General features: G+C 40.9%; 1 long non-coding RNA gene across 1 annotated transcript in view; it reads right to left on the bottom strand.

Annotated features, from left to right (window-relative positions):
* Positions 1-12,693: 12,693 nt before the first annotated feature.
* LOC308462586 overlaps positions 12,694-13,984 on the bottom strand; it is a 57,414-nt gene continuing 56,123 nt past the window's right edge. The window contains exon 5 of the long non-coding RNA XR_013979220.1: positions 12,694-12,763. This is a non-coding gene — a long non-coding RNA (uncharacterized lncRNA). The remainder of the gene's footprint in view (positions 12,764-13,984) is intronic.

Genomic DNA, 13,984 nt, shown 5'->3' with positions numbered 1-13,984 from the left:
CCAGCCCCACGTTGCTTTGAGAGTCCGATCCCACAGCCTCACAAAGCAGCGTGGGGCTGGCAGGGCATTGTCAAGAAGACGCAACAGGAATGTGCCCTTCAAATCATTGGAAGAGCACGTGCCTGTCCTGTTGTGTCTTCCTCATGTTGCCCTCCACACCATGCCCTGCCCGGGTGTGCCCGCGCCAGGCACCTTGAAGACACACTCCACTGCTGGATGGGCCAGTCCTGTTTAATACAGTCGTACCTTGGAAGTCGAACGGAATCCGTTCCGGAAGCCCGCTCAACTTCCAAAACGTTCGGAAACCAAATCGCGGCTTCTGATTGGCTGCAGAAAGCTCCAGCAGCTAATCAGAAGCAGCGGAAGCCCCGTTGGACGTTCGGGTTCAAAAAGAACATTCGTAAACTGGAGCACTCACTTCCGGGTTTGTGGCGTTCGGGAGCCAAAACGTCCGAGTTCCAGGGCGTTTGGGATCCAAGGTATAACTGTAGTGAACTTTTAGGGACAGGAGCTGATCACAACCATGCTGCAACAATTGTTTTCTTTAAAGTATAAACATGAAAAATCCCACTTCAGCAAATCTCTCCCCTCCTCTCACTTACACACAGAAACAGAGTAAGGGGAAGGACCACTGTCACTTCTGGGCAGTGATTTTTTTTGGGGGGGGGGAGTACTCAAAGGTCTGCAGTACTGGCACCTTTTTCTCTGAGAAGAAAAGCACTACTTCTGAGTGTGATGTCACCCTTCACTGGCTTCATATTGTGAATGTTTTAAGTCTAGAAACAAGCAATTGGCTTAACAAGTGTTTTCTCCTTGAATACGTATGCAAAGAATGTCAGGCATGCAATGTCTACACATATACTTGTTTTACAAATTATATCAATTTTACTTTATTTAGCTGGGAAGTGCAGAGAGTTCAGCGTAGTTCAAGGAAAGCACTGTTGTAAACAGCTAGCTTAAATGCAAGCAGTGTAAAGAGCAGCCGCTTACAGAAATCTAGCTATAGATAGTAAGGCCTTATGCTGCTTTGCTATGGATCACACATAATTGAATCATGCTCAATAGAAGGCCATTACAAAACGGAGATGATTTGCAATGCTAATGTGGCAAAGACAGCTGTCACTGGGAATTAAATATGTTTATTGAAAGCCTGAATAAATGAGGTGTCTATTATCTTCTGGCTCCACTGCTGCCCGCTTAAGAACACAAATATATGTTACTGTCTCAATAATCAGCTCTGTTTTCTCTTTAACTCATAGAAATATGAAGAAGATTGAAAGCAGAGTGGAGGGCATATAAAAAACAACAACAGTGGAATGACTAGCGGCTACATAAAGGGAAACAGACAAACCAGAGCTGTAAAAGTCTACTGTCGGGGAAATGGATTTAATTAGTAATATTTTTGTTTAAAAAACATTCCTTTTGCGAAAACATGCCAGCTTCATTTATATGAACCAGAACAATCACTTGTGAAATTCCATGAATAAGATCAGTGATATTTGGGGATGGGAACTCCAGCCTTCCCCCACCCAGGACTCTTTTTCTGCTAGGGACATGGGACAAATTTATTTGATTTGCATTTTAAGACAAACCTTCCTAATTTACACTTCCTAAGCCAAGGTGTGAACCAAAAGGCAGCTGTCCCTCTGAACTTCTCTGGGTTTGTGATGCAGTTCTCCAGGAACAATGGCGGCATCCAAAAATGTGTGTACTCAGGGAAAGTGCACACTCAGGAAATGTGCACAGTGGTGAAAACAACATACAAAACCACACCAAATTAGGGGCGATTCCTTGCAGAAGTACGCATATCAGGTAAAATTGGATTTTTGTGCAGCCAAATAATAATAATCAATCCTTCCTCCACCCCCAGATGCAGGTACAGCGGTACCTCGGCTTTTGATTATCTCAGAAGCTGAACATTTCGGTTTTTGAATGCTGAAAACCCGGAAGTAATTGCTTCTGTTTTCGAATGGGCTTCGGAAGTCGAACGGCTTCCGTTGTGTCCCCCCCCCCCTTTTCTCCATTGACTTTGCAGACTTTGCAGACATTTGCACCTCGGTTGTCAAATGTTGCAGAAGTCGAACAGTTTTCCGGAATGGATTACATTGGACAACTGAAGTACCACTGTATAGGTAAACTGTTCTTAAGAAATATGAGAAATGTAAATAAACTCAACTCAACAGATCTAACTCCCCCCAATTTCTTCTACCACCCCGAACCTTAACCTACTTCCTGCCACCTTGCTCATCAACTTTACCCCTTCCCTTGCCTTCCCTCATTTGGCACTCTTGCACACTCCTTTTACTGCCCTCATCTACTCATCCCCACAACTTTCTCATGATGAGTAGTATAAGGCATGGCTTGTTCTGATAAAGTTCGGTCTCTGCCCTTTGCCTCACCTGCAGCAGCAGTCTCCATGATAACAACAACAACAACAACAAATTATTATTATTTATACCCTGCCCATCTTGCTGGGTTTCCCTGGCCACTCTGGGTGACTTCCAAGAAAGATTTAAAATACATTAAAATGTCACACATTAAAAACTTCCCTGAAGTTTTCAGATGAAGCCTTCCCTGAAGCCTTCAGATGTCTTCTAAATGTCAGGTAGTTGTTTATCTCTTTGACATCTGATGGGAGGGCGTTCCACAGGGCAGGCGCCACTACTGAGATGGCCCTCTGCCTGGTTCCCTGTAGCTTTGCTTCTCGCAGTGAGGGAACCACCAGAAAGCCCTCGGCGCTGGAGCTCAGCGTCCAGGCATAATGATGGGGGTGGAGACGCTCCTTCAGGTATACTGGGCCGAGGCCGATATTAGAGTGAGGCAGAATCCACCCAGAATCCACCCACCTGAGGAGGGTGAAAGGGTGGGATTAGAAACAAACCAGAAAATGAGCAAAACCAAAGACCGTAAATTCCTAGAGTGTCTTGCTGCAATGGCTTTGCTGTCCTGTTGGTTATACAGTGGTACCTCGGGTTACATACGCTTCAGGTTACATACGCTTCAGGTTACAGACTCCGCTAAGCCAGAAATAGTGTTTCAGGTTAAGAATTTTGCTTCAGGATGAGGACAGAAATTGTGCTGTGGCGGTGCGGCAGGCCCCATTAGCTAAAGTGGTGCTTCAGGTTAAGAACAGTTTCAGGTTAAGTACGGACCTCCAGAACGAATTAAGTACTTAACCCGAGGTACCACTGTATTGCCATGCACAGTTCACTGGTTTGCATCACATCCATTTGAACCTTGGACACAACGCCACCATACATTTAATTTTTTTTTTTTAAATGATATTTATTCCAAGTTTAAAATTGCAAAAAAGAAAAAAGAACAATACAAAATACAAAGAGAAATTTAACCATAACAAAGCAAAAAATAACAAGAAAAAAAAGAACAATAAAATAGAGTAAAAAAGAAGACGAAACAAAAAATATAAAAATGCATTGAGTTAAAATAGAACAAAAACAGATTAAACCTTTACATAACCTTTTCCCTTTACTTATTTCCATGACCTCCTCTCACCTCCCAATTTTGTATTCTAGTTCAGATCGTATTTCCAGCAAATCCTTCTAACCTTATTTTCATTTGCGTATTTTAATTTAAAATAATGTAGTTAAACATCCTCTGTTTCATCAATTTCATCAACTCATTTTTGCTTAATCCTTTATATCATATCTACCAAAACGACTTAATTTTCTTTTTCCCACATCTTCCTAACAGTCTTTTATATTACAATATTTTTGAAGATATATTTTGATTTTTTTCCAATCTTCTTCCATCGACCCTTCTCCCTGGTCTCGAATTCTGCCAGTCATCTCAGCCAGTTCCATGTAGCCCATCACTTTCATCTGCCATTCTTCTCGGGTGGGTAGTTCTTGTGTCTTCCAGTACTTTCCGATGAGTATTCTTGCTGCTGTTGTAGCATACATAAAAAAAATTCTATCCTCCCTTCACACCAATTGGCCGACCATGCCCAGAAGAAAGGCCTCTGGTTTCTTCAGAAAGGTATATTTAAATACCTTTTTCAATTCATTATATATCATTTCCCAGAAGGCCTTAATCCTTGGGCATGTCCACCAAAGGTGCAAAAATGTGCCCTCAGTCTCTTTACATTTCCAACATTTACTATCTGGCAAATGATAGATTTTTGCTAGCTTGACTGGGGTTAAGTACCACCTGTAAATCATTTTCATTATATTTTCTCTTAAGGCATTACAAGCCGTAAACTTCATACCTGTGGTCCATAACTGTTCCCAGTCAGCAAACATAATGTTATGTCCAAAGTCTTGTGCCCATTTAATCATAACAGATTTAACCGTTTCATCTTGTGTATTCCATTTCAACAGCAAGTTATACATTCTTGATAGATTCTTAGTTTTAGGATCTAACAATTCTATTTCCAATTTTGATTTTTCCTCCTGGAAACCAGTCTTCTTATCTAAATTATAAGCCTCCCTTATTTGATAATAATGAAGCCAGTCTCGAACTTTAGTTTTTAATTTGTCAAAGCTCTGCAGCTTTAATCTATCTCCATCTTGTTCTAAAATTTCACAATATTTTGGCCAATTTGTCTCCATATTGATTTTTTTCAGAGCCTTAGCCTCCATTGGTGACAGCCACCTTGGTGTTTTACTTTCCAACAGATCCTTATATCTCACCCAGACATTAAACAATGCTTTCCTGACAATATGGTTCTTAAAGGCCTTATGTGCTTTGACCTAGTCATACCATAAGTATGCATGCCATCCAAAAACATTGTTAAAACCTTCTAGATCCAAAATGTCCGTGTTTTCAAGGAGCAGCCAATCTTTCAGCCAGCAAAATGCGGCTGATTCATAATAAAGTTTAAGATCTGGCAGGGCAAATCCACCTCTTTCTTTAGCATCAGTTAAAATCTTAAATTTTATTCTAGGCTTCTTGCCCTGCCAGACAAATCTCGAAATATCTCTCTGCCATTTCTTGAAACAGTCCATCTTGTCCAAAATTTGCAATGTTTGAAACAAAAACAACATCCTAGGCAATACATTCATCTTTATCACAGCAATTCGGCCCAACAATGATAACTTCAATTTTGACCATATTTCCAAATCCTTTTTCACTTCCATCCAGCATTTTTCATAATTATCTTTAAATAAATTCACATTTTTAGCAGTCATATGAACCCCTAGATATTTCACTTTCTTGACCAATATTAATCCTGTCTCCTTCTGAAACCTCTCTTTCTCAATCTCTGTAAGATTTTTCTCTAACACCTTAGTTTTCACCTTATTCAACTTAAATCCAGCTACTTGACCAAATTCTTGAATTAATTGCAATACTCTTTTGGTACTGGATTCTGGCTCCTGTAATGTCAAAACCAAATCATCAGCAAAAGCTTTCAATTTATACTGTTTAGCTCCGCCACCATACATTTAAAGGACCATTACACCATTTTAACAGTCATGGCTGCCCCAATGAATCATGGGAACTGTAGTTTGTGAAGGGTGCTGACAGGTGGAAAGCATGGTGTGGATGTGGGCTTTGATTGTGCAAGTTGTGTCTCGCTTCATGCCTTGCCTTGTTACTTCTTTCTTTGCCGGGAACGTGAAGTTCAGAGTTCATGGTGCTCTGCTTTCTGAATTCCTGACCCTTGTTTTGTCCATATACTATACCCATTCCTGCTTTGAATCCTGTATCCACCTGTATCCCTTTTTTATATGGTAAGTTGCTTAGAGCTACTTTGGTAAAAAAAGCCACCAATTAATAAACTAGGTCAGATTTTCACATTCCACTGCATTGTATGAGTCTTGGTAACCTGCTGCTCCATGGGACTCTCAAGAGTCTCCTCCAGCACCATAATTGATGCTTTTGAATTATGGTGCTGGAGGAGATTCTTGAGAGTCCCATGGACTGCAAAAAGATCAAACCTCTCCATTCTGAAGGAAATCAGCCCTGAGTGCTCACTGGAAGGACAGATCGTGAAGCTGAGACTCCAATACTTTGGCCACCTCATGAGAAGAGAAGACTCCCTGGAAAAGACCCTGATGTTGGGAAAGATGGAGGGCACAAGGAGAAGGGGACGACAGAGGACGAGATGGTTGGATAGTGTTCTCAAAGCTTCCAGCATGAGTTTGACCAAACTGCAGGAGGCAGTGGAAGACAGAAGTGCCTGGCATGCTCTGGTCCATGGGGTCACGAAGAGTCGGACACGACTAAACGGCTAAACAACAACAACAACAACCTGCTTTACTAATGGACTCCTCTGTTTTCTACTCCTGTTTTCTAGCCCAGCATCCTGTTCTCACAGTGGACAACCAGATGCCTATGGGAACCCTGAAAGCTGGACACGAGCACAAGAGCATTCTGCCCACCTGCAATTCCCAGCATACTGCATCTGAAAATGGAACTAGAAAATAGCCTAGTAGTCATGAATTTTTCCAATTCTCTTTTAAAGTCATCCAAGTTGGTGGCCATCACCGCCACCTGTGGAAACATGTTCCACATTTTAACTATGTGCTGCATGAAGGACTTCATTTCTTTTGTCTTGAATCTCCCAACATTTGGCTTCATGTTCATCAGTTCTTGGAGGGGGAGAAAAACTTTTCTCTATCCACTTTCTCCGTGCCATGCATCATTATATCATCTCATCTCTTACTTGCCTTTTCTCTGAACTGAAAGCTGCAACCTTTCCTTGTTAGGGGAGTTGCTCCTTCCCCTTACATTTTGGTTGCCCTTTTCTGAATCTTTTCCAGCTCTACGATATCCTTTTTGAGGTAAGGCAACCAGAACAGTACATTATGTCAATTGGATCACTTCTTTAAGCTTGTTGTCACACTCAAAGTGTCGGCATCTCCATTCGACCGAGCTGATAAGGCTCATCTTCGGAATCGCCTCCCGGCGATTAATTGACGACCTGATCCTTTGATAAGGCCTCAGGCACATCGTCCCAGCAGAGCATCAAAACAGCACGTGGAAGTGATGAGATTTATGGCTACATTGCTATGCTTTATTTTCTAGCTACACAGAGAGCAAAGAAATATACATCTTCTCCCTGTGAGAGCAGAGAGTAACTGAAACAAAGGAACAAAGGAAACAGGAAACCACTAATGTCACATCCCGTCTCCTTTCCCGTGAGACTGGAAGGTCTCTGGAATGTAAACAGAGTCCTGTGACTCCCAGCAGCTGCTCAGTGAGAAACAGAAACTAACAAAGAACTCTAACAGGTTTGGGAGACAGAACTTGTCTTGCAGAAGCAATGCTGGCTCAGCTTCAGTAAGACTTGTTCTTCTATATGCTTGGTTATTTTAATTTTAACAATACTTTCCACCAGTTTTCCTGGGACAGACATTAAGCCAACTGGCATTTAATTTCCACAGTATCCACTGGATCTCTTCTTTAAAAATTGGTGTTACATTGGCTACTTTCAATTCAAGTACAGAGGTTGATCTGAGGAACAAGTTACATATCTTTGCCACCAGATCAGCAATTTCACCTTTGAATTCTTTGAGAACTCTTGGGTGGATGCCATCCAGACCTGGCAATTTTTCAGTTTCTATTGTGTCTAATAGGCCTACAACTTCATCTCTCAGTACTACTATCTGCCTAAATTTCCCAGACTCCCTTCCTTCAAAAGTTAGTTCAGGCACTGAGATTTGTCCTTTATCTTCCATTGTGAAGACAGATGCAAAGAATTCATTCAGCTTCTCCTCAATCTCCTTATCTTCCTTGAATCCACCTTTGACTTGCTTTTCATCTAAGAGTCTCACTATATCACTAGATGGCCTCCTGCTACAAATGTGTTTAAATAACTTCTTATTGATGACCTTAATTATTTTAGCAATATTATCCTCAGTTTTTTTTGAAGCATCTATCTCAAATCATGTCCCACACTGGGAGATCCAAATAAAAATATTAGGCTTGTGCTATTTTGCTGTCACAGACATTTTGAGATAAACTTGGGAAATAAACTAAACTTCAACAAGGTCAATATTTTAAGTTTTCTTGTCTATAATTTGGCTGCTATATGATTTGAAAGCTATTTAGCTGGCAACAGCTAAATAGAAGGCATGCTGTGAATTTCTACTAGAATGCCTTTAATGGATTCGATATTTCCTTGGCTCCGTTTATGGATTTATGGAGGGTCCCCCCCCTCCATTTTTTTAAAACATAGAAAAGAAAGCAATTCATTCTTTGCTTTTAGGATTGTGTGGGTGACAGATGCCACCTATATAGTTATTCTGTTCAAAAATGATTGTGTAAAACTGCCTTAGGTGCATTGCTTAAGCCTTTCGCTTCAGAGGAGTCTTGTCTTCAATGACCCTGTTCCTGGGTTAGAGTTTTAGAAACTATAACTATGTTATACTTCCTCAGGCACAAGTGTTCCTGATAGATGTTTTAAAACATGTTTAAACATAAAGTGATCTCCCCCTTCTCTTTGCATGTTGTTTTCACACTTTTATTGTATTTAAGGAGTTTGACTGACTCTGGAAATTATAGTTTGTTCACAAAGCTCCCTTGAGGAATGCATATGGTGCTGAAACTGAAAACTAATGGCTCCACAGGATGAAGTTTCCTTGATTTCTGCCTCCCTTCCCCCAACGCAAGAAAGTTTGTTGCATGGATGTGATTCAAAAGCTCATGGTGTCTCATGCAATTTTGCACATGCGTGCTATTTCCTGTTTCTGCTATGTTGTGGAATGTTCTGAGCATGCCATGCGGGTGTGTGCAACAAATGTAGGAGATGTGCAATGAGAGCCACTGGGTCAGAGTGAGTTAATGGATTTATTTTTAATTGGGAATGGTCAGACTCTAGCCAGACTCTGCAATTTGCAGAGACAAAGTTCGCCATATGCCATTTTCCACACTGCAGTTCCTTAGGGGAAATGGCATGTGGGGAACTTTGTCTCTGCAAATTGCAGATTTCCCAAACCTGTGCCATCTTTTCCATCCCTTCTGCTGAATGCATGCTCAAGAGAAGGAAGTGTAAAGACAAAGTCAGGCTCATGGAAGACTACCTGCTAGCTTTGTCCAGATATCATAGAGACTGAATGAAGAATTAAAACTCTTCCAGGTCCTTGATCAACACCTTGCCCACTGGATCATTATAGCTCCCATTTCATTGCATGGTTCAGACATAATGGGAAATCATAGTTTTCCAATTCATAACTCAGACATGAAGAGTCTGAGACCTGCATGCTCCCTTCACCTTCTCCTTTGTGTGCTAGAGGAAGAAACATGGCCATTTTAAAACTAAGCACAGGTCTCCCCCTTTCCCTTTTTGCCCTTTGTCTATGAAATCACCCCGTTGCTTTTCAACCAACAGAGGGAAATATATGGGGGCTCTGCAAAAGGGAGGTAAATATATGTGGACCTTGGGGAGGGAAAAACAGTTTTGGGGTGTTTTTAGCCAACAAATGGCATCTGTTCCCCTTCCTCCAGTCACAGGGTTCCCACAGATGCTTTTCACTGAAAATCAAAACCAATGAAACCACACAGGCTTCCAGGGTCTAATGTCTACTTTGGCCCAAAGCCCAATGGGATCAGTGAAAGACATAGTTCCTGAATCTGCATTGGGTTTTCTCATCTCAGTGCTGATAAAAAGAAGAAACTCCCATGAGAAATTTTGTGAATCTAATTGGGATCATTTTAATTTCCATCAAAATGCCTGTGCAGATTTTACCTGAGATGGCCATTTAAACCCCCTCAAGATGTGTTTTTAGGCGGGGGGGGGGGAATCAGTGGAGATATGGAGAAAGAACAAGCAAACCCAAACAAACAACCTGAAAACTGTTTGCTAATGTTATTGGCACTCACTCACAACAAATGTTTTGCAAGAGGAGAGCTCTCTAAAGCCATTCAAACTAACTTCAGACAAAACCTTGTACATATTGTTGCCTTTACATTGTATCATTTGCGTGTGCATGTCTTCTTTTGTCGTTTATTTTATTAGTATATTTGTAAAATTAATTGTACATTTATTTATTGGAAGCATATTTTTTTTACCCTGCTCTTCATCCAAAAAGGCTCCCAGCATTGCTTGAAACCAGACCCTGCTTGCAGGCTCACAACTCAAAGCACAACACTAAAGGAAAAAGGGGGGAGGGAAGAGGGGGTGGTGAAGAAGCAAATTCTGGCACCAATCCTTAAAGTTAAATATAATGACCATTATATTGTTCAGAGTTTTTAAATTACATATATAAGATGCCCCGAATGTTTCGTTCCAAAAATGAAAAGGGAAATACAAATCCTTCAGCATAATTGATAGGTTATATGCATTTGATTTAAGGAGATGGGCATTTCAGTCCATGGGCATAAGATATTTTTGCACATTAGGAGAGACATGATCCATATCTATCTGTCTGACTGTCTGTCTGTCTATCTATCTACCAATCATCTATCTATCTATCATCTAATTTCTGGGGAGGTATGGACAAAAAGAAAACATCTGCACAGACCAATAGTTAGCCGCTTGCCCCAGAGAGCGATGGAACAGGCCGAGGAGTTGAATGATACTGGCTTAATTGTGAGGCATCATTTGTGAAGCATGTAGGACAGATCTAGACAATTCGGTCCCATATACTGCTAAATGTGTCTGAAAGGCCCTATGACAATTTACTAACTGGTACAAGACTTTGCTGGTGCTCACAAGTTCTGGATAACCCTTGTACAAACATTCTTCAAACGCGAGCCGGATCATGGACCAACCTAGCCAAATTGGTCAACACTGTACTGACTGGTGGCGGCAGCAGCAGCAGCAATCCAGGGTTTCAGACAGGAGAAGTGTTACCTGGAGATGCTGGGGATTGCGCCAGGGACCTTTGCATGCAAATCATGCAAAGTCCAACAAACATGTGCTCTGCTGTGCCTGAGTGCAAGTTGAAAGTTCTCACGTGCTGGAGAGTTGGTTCAGACAGGAAGTGCTGTTCCTTTAGCACAGGAAGTAAGGACAGCTCCTTGCTGGAGTAGGTGGGTCATTTCAGCAGTAGAATATATGGCCAGTGTTATGTACTGAAGTTCTCACCTTGGGCCAGCAGGCGGATACTGTAGATAGCTCAGGTCCACATATGCAAATAAGGGATCAAAAGTGACGTTCAGTGATTGGATAGTTACAGAAAATGGTTACTGTTGGGTTCTGGTGGAGCTCTATATAAGCAGGCTGGCTGAACCCTTCAGTTCAGTTCTGTTCTGGCCTGTGAATAAACAAGAGCTGTTTGAAGAATCACTGTGTCGTCTGGTAAGTTCACCCACAACTTAACAGCCAGCCTCTGCTATTTTGCCTGTGAATTAAATGAATAATGTTTGCAACTGTCAGGCAAGCTCTATGGACCAATATCTTGTTCTAAGCTTCAGAATGAAATTTATGTAGGCACAAACCCTATTTTAGTAAAGTTGCTTCAGAAAAAAAATTCCCTTGGCTTTTCCCAAGCATGTGTGTAAATCGAGTGCATTCTTCCTCTCCCCATTCCACAAACAACCAGCAATCCTCAATATGTGTATAGAAACATGTTAATATAAATTAATGCCTTTTAAAATCACTGTAAACTCTGTTTTCTGTAATTATAACGAGCCGTAGAGTTCTAACCATGCAAGAGTAATTTTTTGAGTCTGTTTGCCATTATTGTCCTTTTGATGTTTTTTTTTAAAAAAACTACATCTAACTTGAGCAAACAATGTTAAGTGGGGAAACAGATGTGATTAAATAGCCTGTAATTATGTCTTTAGTCATCTGTTAGCATCACAAGGCTTCTCCTGCTAGTATGACCAGAAAAAGTGACCTAACTGATTTCCCCAGCAGCTTTGCCAGAGACTGATGTAGAATAGATGGCCTTATTAAGCAATCAAAAAAAAAAATTCCAGCCATTACAGTGGAATAGTAATCAGCACTGTTTATACTATTCACACACTTGCCCCACAATACACAATCAGGCCCATGAATTCTGCTAATTGGGTACCTTCTGCATCCAGAGGTGCCTACTATAGGAGACAAAAGGGACTAGGAAATTAGTGTTTGCAGCAATTAGTTTTTCTGTCTAAAGGCTTAGCCCGGTTGAGGGAAGCCCTGCTTCAGACATAGATTACTTTAGCAACTGTGGCATTCAAACGTCCTGTCACAAACCTAATTTGTACTTTTGGGGTGTGTGTGTGTGCGCGCGCTTATTTTGAATCTGCGTGTTTCAATCTCAAACCGACATCTATTTATTTCATGTTCCCAATACTAAATGTTTCTCTTCTATGGTTTTTCAGGAAACCAGCTGTGAGGGTTGAGAGAAATATGTTTGTCGTTGTGGGACGGACTGCTAAAAACAATACAACTGGGGTGTATTTTGCCATGACAGTTCTTTAAATAGTCTCTGGCATGGCACAGAGGAGTTAACAGCATCATTAAACACAGAGACAGACAGACAGACAGAGACATACGCAATGAAGGACCAAAAGCATCTTGTCTCCACTGGCATAAAAATACTGGGGAGAAATGTAGGTATGAATGCATTTTATCTGAGTAAACTTACAACATATTTACAAATGGGTGTCCTTGAAAGCTCAGTGGATTATGTTAAATTGGTTACCAAAAGCTATTTGCCCTTCCATTGCCTTCAATCTTTAGTATTTCTGACATAATAATCTGATAGGCAAATCTCCTTGCACGGCTTCTTGCCATTATAGACTCCCTGCTGTAGCTGCTTAAAGGGCAAATTAACAGTAGCACAATTCAAGTCACCTCTTCACCTCTAATACAAAGCATCAGCTGCATGTTCTTGCTCTGCTAAAGCTCTCCATATGGTTACTGCAGGACCTTAACAAAAGGATTAAAAAAAAAAAAGAAAAGCACTTAGAACCCAGAATGAAGACTGAATAAATAGGAAGAGGGAAGCAAAAAAGTCTTTAAGTCAGATCACAGCTCCCATTTCTGTTATTTGATGGTTATGTTGGAAAATAGAGAGGTACCATCTGCAATTTATTAATACGTTGTAATCTTCATTAGTTAATTTTTGCTCAGTGCAAATGTGATTAAGGATGTGACCTTCAGATGATGATTATTAATACCAAATATTGCATTATGAAACTATTAAATTGTAGGCAAATATTGGTACTTTGCAGACAATCAGAATGATAAGTGTGATAGTTTGTAGAGATACTGTACCAACATTTCCCTCTGACTGATTGCATTGCATATTGATATTAGCAAGTATCAGTATGTAGTGCAATCAGTCAGCAGAAAATGAGTGAAATGTAAACTAATGAGAGCTAATTGTCTCTTATAATAGCAAGGACACAGAATTCTATCAATTAAATTAGGCTAAGTTGAAACAGTGATCAATGTAATAATGTTGTGATATCAACCAAATTAGATGCAGTAATGAAACGGGTGATGTGCTAGGGTGACAACATAAGTAAAGTGAAACTTTTGATTGGGTTTTAAAGTCAGTGAACCCACCTGCCCCTACCTTGCCTTAACCCAATGCAATATTCTCTTTAGCTACAAGCTCAGGACTGAGTAGGTAGTGTAATACAATACATATCATTAGGTGTATGGTTACATTCAGGCCATTAATCCGTCTAGTTCAGTACTGTCCCTATACTGCAGACTTTCCCAACCTGATGCCTTCCAGAACTTGCTGGACTACAACTCCCATCATCCCTGCCCTTTGGCCATGCTGACTGGGGCTGATGGATGTTGTAGTCCAAAACATCTGGAAGACAGCAGACTCGGGGAGGTTGCTTTAGACTGGAGGATGAGGATGAATTCTCAATAGAAAGTGGCAACAGCTCTCTAGGACTTCAGGCAAGGGACTTTTTTCAGACCCACCTAGAGATACCAGGAAGTGAACCTTTTGGAGGCAAAGTGATGCAAACAGAATACAGTGATACCTCTAGTTACAAACTTAATTCGTTCTGGAGGTCTGTTCTTAACCTGAAACTGTTCTTAACTAGAGGCGTGCTTTCACTAATGGGGCCTTTTGCTGCCACTACGCCACCGGCACACAATTTCCGTTCTCATCCAGGTGCAAAGTTC

The sequence above is a fragment of the Podarcis pityusensis genome (genome assembly GCF_964106645.2).
Source record: "Podarcis pityusensis genome assembly, chromosome: 1".
NCBI classification, from domain to species: domain Eukaryota; kingdom Metazoa; phylum Chordata; class Lepidosauria; order Squamata; family Lacertidae; genus Podarcis; species Podarcis pityusensis.
This window is presented reverse-complemented; position numbering and strand designations above follow the sequence as displayed.